We start from the raw sequence: 11,456 nt of genomic DNA on the forward strand, positions 1-11,456 counted from the left end.
ACTTCTCAAACATAATTTAAAAGAGGCCGCGACACATGTAAAAAAACTAGCGTACACCACATTAATCCGTCCGAAACTCGAATACGCGTCTGCCATTTGGGATCCTCATCAGAATTATATCAGTAACATCGAAGCCCTGCAAAACCGTGCTGCGCGATTCATCTTTTCTGATTATTCATGTTACACCAGCGTCACCACATTGAAGACTAAAGCCGAGTTAGATAACTTAGCACTGCGCCGAAAAATTTCCCGTCTATCACTCTTCCACAAGCTTTATCACCACCCTTCCCTTCATGATGAATTCTTTCAGCCTCCGCCAGTTATCTTTCCACGTCGCGATCATCCTTACAAAGTTAAACGCATTAACTGCCAGTCATTCCATTATGCCTATTCTTTTTAACCACGCACAATAACCGAATGGAACGCTTTGCCGTCAGAAATTGCCACAGAATCTGTTCTAAATAAATTCCAACATCTTATGCACTCATGTTTCAACAACTAAAAAGGTATTTTTTTGAGCGTTCTTTTCTTCTGCCTTGTCTTCTTTTTATTTTATAATTTTTGTTTTGTACTTCAGCGCACCTTTTCCAGTGTCGTCTTTTTCTTTTTCTAGCGGTGCTGTTATTTATGCTCAAATTTTGCTGTTATGTGCATTGTTGCGACCCTTTCTGTGAATGCCTATTTATGATTAATATTTTGTGATTTCTATTTTATTTTAGTGCAATATTTTTAACCTTATAACAATGCTTTGTACTTACTCCCCCCCCATGTAATACCCTCAAATGAGGGCCTTTGGGGGTATTTTGAATAAATAAATAAATAAATAGTTAAACCTAACTAATGAGTTCATAACAATGCCCCCGAAGTGCAACTTTGCAGCAACGTATCAGAGGGCATAACATTGCTCTGCAAGTGTGTATGTTCTGCTCGTTCAGGTGCATCCTTACGCCACTTTTGGTAGGGTAACGTTACCGTCCAGAGGACTGTAGGCTATGCCGTATTGCATTGTATTGATGCACTTTCTCGAAAGTAAGGCACACGCACGTTCGCTGTGATACGAGGCATCCGTTGTTATTAAAGCCAGGCCGTTTTTGGGCGTGGAAACTAATTCCCTATGTAAGCGTGTGGTAACGGTGCATCAACTGTAATGTATAACTCCCATTGCAACTAAACGCAGCATTATCATACACCTACAGAACAAAGCTGTTTGCTGAAAAGGCATGATAACTACCTCATTTACGTGCAGTTCACAGACGTTATTTTCTTCCACAATCCTGGTTATGTTTGTGTTAGTGCGATAAGTTTGTGGCGTGCCGTGCAGCACATCAGGAGGCAGTTTTGCACTCAAGTGAGAGTACACCAGTACGCACGACAGGGTTTATTTCGTATTGAGTTTAAAATGACAGCATAATTCTCAGTAGTCTTCTGTCAACGTCGTGATGGCATTCATTCTCTAAGCAAACCTGTGTGAGAAAAAAAAGATCGTTAAAACATGCCGGGAAGTACACACATTTAACGCATAAGTTTTAATTGATCATTTGCCGAAACCTGTAAGTCCTCTCCTCCGCAGATCTTGTTTTCCAAACAAAGGTCTCGAACCCATTGCGTACACTCACAGTCTTCGAGCGTATGAAAACTGCGGATGGTCGCACTCTGCCTGCAGCAGCCTAGCCAGGACAAAAAGGGAGATCGTCGTTTGTCACAGTGCTATGGTGAGTGGGTTCCGTGTTCTGGCTAGGAGTGCGGGGGGAAGGAGAGGATCTGAAGGGAGCAAGTTGGAGGCACGATGTTGTTCAGCAGAAAAATTTTCAGAATGTCTGAGTTAGCTCACTACTGGGCACGGGAACAAAGGCCCATTTCCTTCCACTTCCTGCCTATAGCCTCTACTGCAGTGCTACAGAAGGTTGACTGCAACCCCCTTTTTTATACTGTACCACTGTACTCTTTTGACGGCTCTCTCGGGGCCATCTTTACAAGCCAGTTTTCTCAGAAGGGGGAACTTTACTCTTCGTTTCCACAAAGAATGCGAGAGTGTCGTCTGGGAACGATACCTTTTGGTTGGAAAAGAAACCTTGCGGAGCAGCTGATTTACAGATTACAGGCCAAGAAATAAATAAAATAATGAACAACACAAGCTCTGGACACCAAATAATTGTAGAATCATTCATGCTACTTGACAGAAGAACATGCATGACTCTACAAGTAGACCAAACTAGAAGGCTCCTACATTTGATGCACATATCAAACATGCAGTGGAAGTAACGCGCAGCTCCCACTTCGAAAAGGGCCTAGTTTTTTTTTATTCCTTTTTTATTTGCAGCGTTCTTCCGGCGTTGATTCAAAGGGGCACGATGATGCGGCTGAAATCAGCAAGACATACGAAACCGAACCGCAGTACAATTTGACGATTCTAAAAGGAGAGGCAGGGTATCTTTATTCACCTGTCATGCATGCAGTGGTGCTACCAATTATTCGGCAATATTACGAGCCTGGAACATTTTTCGCAAGCAAAAATAAACTGAACTCTTGTTCAGTTGTTGTCCAGTTATGCTTTTGGTGCTAGAAAAATTCCGGCTGAATTTAGAAATTTTAGCTCATTATCTCAGCGCCTGCTTGCAACAAAAGCGCGTGCGCACTGAGATCATGCGTTTCTTTCTGCAACAACTTGCAAAATTATATACGTCTGCTTCTCAAAAAAGATGGTTTCCGATCTACAGTCAACAGTCTTGCATTCTTCCTAGAAAAGGAAGGTGGGAGAAACCCCTAATCAATTTCGGCATTGACTGACGCATCTCCCCTTTTGTGGGCCGAGCAGGAAGTCATAATGCAGACTGGGAACAACATCTTTTTTTTTTTAATATCTTCAAAGTCAGCGGCAATTTTGCAAGTTGTTAACTTTTGTGAGGGTTTATTGACGTGAAGTAGCGATACAAAAATGTTTGCGGGCGAAGCTTGAGAACGGCTATAGCGGCTTGGAGAAAGAACTGAAAATTGGTTTTGAGGAAAGGAAATGAATGACGCGCAGTAAGTGTCTCACATATCTCCGTGACCACCCGAACCGCGTGCGTCTGGAACAAAGATTGCCAAATGGCATTTCGCCGCATCATAAAAAGTTTTGACCTCCAGATCAATTTATTTTTTAGATTTCAACCATTAAGAGGAATCATCAAGGTTCGTAAATGAAAGTAGGACTCAACCTCTGAAGATTAAATGCCCTATTAGCTGCACTCATGCTGGAGGTTGCATGCATTTTGCAACGTACCCGCCGTCAAGAGCTCATGAAAGGCGACTGCGTCGAAAACATGTAAAAGCTTCGCGTCCAAAGCTTATTGCTGGAGATATAAGGGTGCTACGCAATTTACACCATGAAGATTAGTCTGCATACATTTCTTCTAATATGGACGGAAAGACGGTGACGAAGTTGAATTATTTTAGAGAAAGTGTACATGAGCATAAGTAATTCCTCACCCTTCTACAAAATACAAGCAGATAAACGTTCGACAGTGCTGACCAGTATTGATGACGTCGTCGCGAAGTAAGCCTGTTGGCCGGCTATCGAAACGCGTTAGGTCCGTTTCACATGCTGCGAACAGAACTAAAATAGTCGTCCCAGTCGGTGACGCCGCAGTGCGATTTTCGGTCAGTGCCTTCACATGCAACGCGTACTCAGCGAATTCGGTCGGAGTGACAAGCAAGGTTGCTAGATGTCTGCTTATGCAACCCGTGAATAAACACGACTGTAATGCAACATGGAATGTGTTTATGTTATATTATTCATGCGTACTTTTAGATACCAGGTAACATTTCATATGTTTTTAGTAAAGTAAACAGTTTTGAATTATGCTTAGTTATGAACAGTTTTGGTGCGCTGAATGAAACCATTGAGATGTGAAAATAGCGCGGGCCACCAAGGCGTCGATATAACGTTTGGGCTCACGCTGCTAGGGCTCTCTCATCAATTTGGCAATGGCGACGGTCGGAATATACGATCCTGAAGGCGTGCGCCTTTTGATACTCGAGGAGTACTACCTCCTCGAGAAAAAAAGTTGCTGATTGCCATGGACCCAGACAGCGTCTGTGAAGCAGAAGACGTCGACACGCCGGCGCTTTCCGCTTCCTTCGATGCTGAAAATCGCCGGCTCCTATTGCTCGAGGAGTACTGCCTCCTCGAGAACAAGAAGTTGTTGGAGGGCCTGCCGACACCGAGGCGTTGGTGGGTGCGGCCAGTCTGGGAGAACAGGAAGGCGGAGTCTGAATTTTACACAGCCGTGAGTTGAGAACTTTTAATGTCGACTTGTGTGTTTTTTCACATATTTTCTGCTTGCTGAGTCTAGCCATAATCGTGGTGTGCAGATGCCACTCCTGATCTCGGGAGACCAAGATTACTTTCGGAAGTACTACCGGATGAGGCCGGAGCGTTTCGAGGAACTCCATGCGCTGCTGGAGGATGTACTCACGAAATATTACGTGACACGTGAGCCACTTCCTTCACGAATGAGGCTCGCGATCACCCTCAGGTTAGTGGCTTTACTGCGTGCAAGTTCGTGGGGTGTCTGTACGTCTGCTAACCGATTTATGATGTCAGTTTCTTGTTCGCATTCCAATAATTCTGTCATTCCTGCAATCAGTAGTTGTGGACTTGGAAGTCTGAAAAGTCACCGCACATACCAGAACGGGCAAACGGTCATGTCTCTTACCTTGTTGCCACATGGATGGCATTCGTAAAACTGAGCTGCAATATCGGGGCAAGAACTATGTTTTTGACAATCGCTTCGGCAGGCTAACTATTTCATTGGAGCGACACAGTTTTGAGAAAAAGAATGTGGAAAGTTTTTCTAAATTTGGAGGGGCTGCTCAGTGCCATAAATCTTGCATTAACTTTCTTCACCTTCTCTTCCACTTATGTCTTTTAGGTACTTGGCATCGGGGATGCATATGCAGGAGGTGGCCTTAGCCTTCAGGGTAGGCATCTGCACAGTAGCCGGGATCATTCACTTCACATGTCGGCTGCTGTGGAAGGTGTTGCAACCTCTCTGCTTAAAGGTATGCTTTATGGCATGTATACCTGAAGAGTGTACATGCTTTAGTGATCATGCATGCATTTTTTCGGGGGATGATGGCCACGTGACCCATGCTTTCTTCCTTCATATCGTGAGGAAATTGGCACGCAATGACTGCAGACATAATTCAGTGGTTCCAGTTGTACAAAAGCTGCCAGGAATGTGTGATGAGGATTCAGTGGGCATGGTGTGAATAAAAACAAACTAAAGAGTGTCAGATGAGCGTAGGCTTTTAACAGAGAAATCGGAATGTAACGCTCGTCCTGTCTACTCTGCCTTTGTTTAGTCTCGTACAGCAGTTTTGTTTTGAGTTCTACAGTGCTGCTATGGAAAGTGCCAGAAGGCTATGCAGCTATGAGTGTTTACGCATTGCATGTCTATTCACTTTTCTAAAAAATACAAATATTAAGATACACTGAAAGTATTTCATAAAACAGCATTAATGAACTTGTGTAATGCAGACGAACAGTGTGATTATAATGCTGGTGCAAGAAAAATGTTTAGTCTTGCTGTGTTAACTTGAGGTCTGTGTTCAATATACCCTTGAAATCTCCATTATCACTTCAATTTATAAATAAACCATCACTGCCTCCATGTAACAATCTGATACCTTACACCACCCCCGCTCATAAATGTGCATCTGATGGCATGGCAAATTTTTATTTCAGATGCCAACAACTGAAAAGTGGTGCGAAATTGCAAATGGTTTCCACCAGAAGTGAAATTTTCCCCACAGTGTGGGCGCAGTGGATGGAAAGCATGTACAAATACAGGCGCCACCCAATTCTGGAAGCCTGTACTACAACTACAAGGTACTAACAGCGCTTTGTTAGGTTTCAGCAAGAATGCTTATTGTTTTGGTTCCTTGCAGGGCACATACTCCATTTTGTTGATGGCAGTTGCCGACAGCAACCTTAAATTTATTATGGTTGACGTCGGTGGCTACGGTCGGCAGAGCGACGGCAGGTTTGGAAAGTGCCTGGAGCAAGGTGTTCTTGGCCGGCCAGCCCCCAAGCAACTTCCCGGCTCTGCAGTTGTTGCACCCCACGTGTTTATGGGGGACGAAGCCTTTCAGCTTCGACCTGATTTCCTCAGGCCCTACTCTGGCAGGTGCCAGGAAGAAGAAAAAATGGTCTTCAATTATCGCCTGAGCCGGGCAAGGTAAATTATGGTCTGAAATGCTGTTCTCAGAACATCTATTAATATATGCTATTTATTTCCAGGAGGTGCGTCGAAAGAGCATTTGGTGTGATGGCCTCGCGTTTCCGCATTTTTCGGCGTGTCATCAACCTTAAGCCGGAAAATGCGGATTTTGTGGTGTTGGCAACATGTGCATTGCACAACTTCTTCACCGAGGACGCCAACTACATTGATGGGCAATACGTGGACCACGAGGACCATTTCGGTAACGTAACCGAAGGACAATGGCGCTCTACGCTGGCAGCTGATGGAGGCTCAGCGATGCTGGGCCTGCAGCCTCCTGCTGGCCATAATTTCTCTAGGGCAGCAGCTGAAGCGCGAGACATTTTTTGTTCTTATTTTTCTAGTGCTGCCGGCGCTGTACCATGACAGCGTGCATCTGCCGGGTTGCGGCCATAAATAAGATCTTTTTAACATAAAATTTCTATGGAGGCGAAATTCTAGAGGCCCATCTACTGTGCAATGTGATTGCATGTTAAGACAACCCCAGTTGGTCTAAATTTTCAGTGCCCCTTCACTACGGTGACCCTCATAGTCTGAGTTGCTTTGAGACGTTAAACCCCCCAAACCTTTTTAACGAAGATCTCTCTTTCAGGTTTTATACTTTCGGGTGATGTACTGGTGGATGGCCGGCATCGTACCAGTTTAAGGGGGATAACCTAACTCTTTAACTATCGACCAATTTTTATCACCTCTTCCTGTTACAAGTAACTTGAACACATAGTTTCTATCTAGCTGAAAATAACATTTTGTTACCTGTGCAGCAAGGCTTTCGGAAAGGTTTATTGGGGGTTTAACGTCCCAAAGCAACTCAGGTGATCAGGGACGCCTTAGTGAAGGGCTCAGTAAATTTCGGCCTCCTGGGGTTCTTTAATGTGCACTGACATCGCACAGTACATAGGCTTCTAGAATTTTGCCCCCATCGAAATTCGACCGCCACGGCTGAGATTGAACCTGCACCTTTCGGGTCAGCAGCCGAGCACCACAACCACTGAACCACCGTGGCAGTCTGTGTTGTAAAGTGTTCAGTTCATCACAGCAATCTCGTGTCTGTACAAGGGCAATAAGAAGCACTGGTGTTCACACTTTCTCAATATGATCCTTTTATCAGGAGTAATACCATGGTGCTTTCTTGAACTTTCATTTTTTAAGCTATGGCTATGATCAATGCCAATAACATGGCTACATTTTTGTCTGAGTCCTGCGGTCAGATATGGAACCTGTGTTTGTTGCTTTGTAGACATCTGCATGCTCAGTACTCATTCATTGTGACTGCTGTATAACGCAATGGTAGATGTGCTTGTGTATATAGTGTATATAATGTGTACTTATGCATGTTCGCATTATTTGCCTGACATGTGTGAAGGGAGCGACGATTTGTTTGTTTTGTGAATATTTGTATGCATATAGATTACATTTGTAGAGTTGTATCTATTCTCTATTCAGTGTTTGCCTATTCCTTGTATTCCCGTACCACTTGTGTTGAGTCTGTCATTGCCTCTGTCTATGAGATGCGAGCTTGTCAAGCCGCCCATGAGGTATATGTGTTAACAAAACCCGCATGTCGACCACCAAAAACCAAACTCTTGGGCAGCAGACCTCAAAGAGGCTCTTTATGAACACTGCCTAGCCAACAATGATGTCCTGAATCCTAGCGGTGCAGGCAGATCATCTTAGCCTTCGTTGCTGTGGGAGTAAAACAGCGAAAGGAATTTTACAGCATTTCGTTAATAATGTGCGCGGTCATCAAGGGCTCCAATGCAAAGAGTTATAGGCAGCTTACCTCTGATGACAGTGAAGTTGCACTGTACAATTAGACCGAAAATAGTGTTTTTTTTTTAGAAAGAAATAAATGCCTCGAAATATCCCCCACTATTCCTCAGAAATAAACAAACACTGCAAAAAGCACGGCCTAGTTAAATGTAAGCAACACCTCATTGTGCTCCACAATAGCATAATCAGAAACCATGGCTAGGCTACGTAAATGCAGTGCTCTACTCTTTTAACCAATTGAAACAAGATATATGTGACTGTAATGTCCTGGTAGCTCAGTTTTTCTTGTCTTTGTCATCAGTGTGCCACGTGTGGTCAACAGGTCTCATTAATTCGTCTTTTGTACCAAAAAGAGCAAGTGCTACTGTCTGTTTTTCTCTCTTGTCAAGTGCAGAAAATATTGTCTTGAAATAGGTTGCAACACAGGCATAGTATGCGAAAAAAACATAAAGCCTGTTTCAGCTGTTCCCCCTGAACACACGGCATTCAGTAAAGCACATTCATACCATTGTTCTATGAGCCCTACAAGGTAATAACCTGCCATAGCTTTTTTGCTCCATCTTTTCTTTTCACAGCTGCAGCACAGTGAAATAAATGTGGCGCCATACATAGCGCATCTCTTCACACTTATTTATTCCGATCGATCAAATGTTTAGGGTAATCCCCCAAGGTGGAGTAGATTTGTAATAAGGGTGTAATTACTCATTGACATCCACCCGAGCGCGCCCATACGGCTACACAGGAAAGCTGTATAGCTTTCCTTTCTAGCCGTATGGCTGCGCTTGGGTGGATGTCAATGAGTAATTACACCCTTAATACTTATTATTCTGGCGTTATCATCAGGTAGTAAAATAAGTAATAAATAATAAGTAATAACGGTAATAAATAAATAGCGGAATAATTAAGTAATAAGGGTGTAATTACTCATTGACATCCACCCGAGCGCAGCCGTACGGCTAAAAAGGAAAGCTGTATAGCTTTAATTTGTAGCCGTATGGCTGTGCTAGGGTGGATCTCAATGAGTAATTACACCCTTATTACTTATTTATTCTGGATTTATCATCAGGTGAGTGGGATATACTCTCTGGCTATACTGCCCTACAATGTTGAGGAGTTCTATTTGCATATGCTGTCGCATATTGCTTGGCACAGTTGGCACATATGGTTTTAAAGACAGCAATAAGTGTTCATCGGCATCTGTGGGTCTGTGCGCCAGTAATGCACTTCGCACAGTCGCAAGCTGTGCATTTACAACATCGAGCTCTTCCCGAACATTCCTCCGCTTTTTGGGCTGCGGCGGGCCATTCCCTGCAGACTGGCTCGCCGTGCCTTCATCTTCATCCACAGCCACAGACTGAGAGGTGCTGGGCTGCGGCAGTTCAGGGCACAAAAAAATGTCCTGGAAAGAGGCTGCTGGTGCTGACTCTGCTGCTGGAGACCCTGGTCGTGGATGGTCTTCGAGCACTTCGTGCACGGCCACCACCTCCATGCTGCTGTGTCCTCTGCAGGATGGTGACATTACGTAAACATTGATCACTAAGAGAATGTAGTGATAGATTTTCACAGCAGCACTGCGAATACACCTGTGACTCTACTGATCACTATGTCGAAAACCTGGCATTCACGAAATCGCAGCTGCAATGAAACTGTACAAACTAAATTGAGGCATCACAGTGAACAGTTATTGTGGTGGATGAAGAATACACCCTGAGAAGCAGAACATGCAACATCCATTTTTACTGTGAAAATGATGCCTAAATGTTTCCGCTTGAAACTGTCGTAAACAAGTAAAATGAAATGTGGGTGACAAAGTTGCACTGGAGTAATACTTACTGGCGTACTTCCATCTGGCCTTTTAAAAATCTCATCCTCTCGAGGTGCACCCAGCACCTGCTCTTCGGTAACGCTCCAGCGCCACTCCTTGAATCACCTTCAAGATCTTTCAGTTTCCTTATATTAGTGTCTTTTAAATTCCTTCATCTGTTCTGAACACATTCAACTGTAACTGAAAAGTGTATGAAAGTTAGCTACAAATGAAAGTAATTATCTGAATTGAAGTATGAACGCTTTCCCACATGCTCCAGAAATTGTCTAGTGCGTTCCCAAGTTTGTGTAAAACAAAACTGACTGAACTACACTCCATTAAAAGCAGGAAAACGAGCCAAGTATAACTAGGAAACATTCCCATATCCGTTTCTTAGTTTCGACGAGTGCTTGGTTCCTTCATATTTTGAATGAATATTCAGTGATATTCCCCTGAACGTGCCTTCACTTCAGGTGGCGGTTCCACTGCCGCCATCTTGCGAGCAGTTCAGATTCTGCCACCAGGCTACGACACTGATCCATCACTGAGAAAGTGTCTCCCCATCTTGCCCCCGAGCGACCCGAGTCTGGTTTTGGCTGAGATGTTGATATATGTGTCCTGTCCTTTCTTGACCCGCGCTGCGTGAAGGCTTTTCTTTTGTTGCTGCGCCTGCCTTCAGAGGATTACAAACGAACCATGGCAAACCCGGCTGCTTGTCCCCGTCGTGCGGGGGGGGGAGGTGTTGGCTGGGGTGATTCCGCATGCTTCTTTCTCTGCCTGTCCCTTGCCAAATCCAAAGCGAGTGGGGATTCCTTTATTCGGTCTATGGTTCCGGAAGGATAAAGGGAAAAAGTTGGAGAACCGGGACAAAGAGCGTACCGTCTTTGCCCAAACAGCGTCAGAGGTGGGGTGATCCTTGTTCGGGATAAGGATGCCCAGCACGGGAACAAAGAACCGTTTCCTTCCCTCTCTTGTTTAGCCTTGGCTGAGTAGCCACAGAAAGCTGTACCGTCGATGTTACTATCTGGAGGGCCTCCTTTGAGGGTATGTTCCGTTTCGTTCTTGAGTTTTCAATAGAGAGTTTTCGCCATGGGTTGCGAAAAACACCGAAGTTTACAGCCCTGCAGTTTTCTACTTCTGGTTTTTCAGCGTTCTTTTAAATCTGGACTACCTTGCGCCTTCGCATTTCATCGTGTAGCTTGATATTGGCGAGGTTAGCCATGTGCACTGCGTGCTTTCTTGCGTTACAGCTTACGCGTTGTACGTTAAAAAAAAGACAACTGTTATTTGCCTGCTGGCTGTTCTGGCAAAGCAGACATGATCCAATAGGTATTCGTAGTTGCCGACCAATTCCGTGTACTATGGACATCAGGACGTAATGTATCGTGCGCTGTGATTATTTGCGTGTAAAGCTTCAAGCACAGGCTTTCTTGCGAGCGGGTAAGGGTGCACTTAGAATGATCTTGTAAGCCTTCACTCTAAGAACTAAAGGAGTGCCAGGAACTCCTTTTGATGGAGTATACGCTTGTCCTATATTTCCCTCCTTTTTCCAGAATCGCCGCACTCCTTCATGGCGCACTCCCTCTGCAGGAGTAGATACGCTCCTTTATTACGAATGG

General features: G+C 44.4%; 2 pseudogenes; one reads left to right on the forward strand and one right to left on the reverse strand.

Moving 5' to 3' along the window:
• The first annotated feature begins 3,966 nt into the window (after positions 1 to 3,966).
• LOC149358011 (uncharacterized) lies at positions 3,967 to 6,659 on the forward strand (annotated as a pseudogene).
• A 2,541-nt stretch (positions 6,660 to 9,200) lies between these two features.
• Positions 9,201 to 11,156, reverse strand: LOC149358012 (uncharacterized; annotated as a pseudogene).
• Positions 11,157 to 11,456: the final 300 nt, after the last annotated feature.

This window comes from Amblyomma mixtum, chromosome 3 (genome assembly GCF_055824585.1).
Source record: "Amblyomma mixtum isolate Tamu chromosome 3, ASM5582458v1, whole genome shotgun sequence".
In the NCBI taxonomy this organism is placed as follows: Eukaryota; Metazoa; Arthropoda; class Arachnida; order Ixodida; family Ixodidae; genus Amblyomma; species Amblyomma mixtum.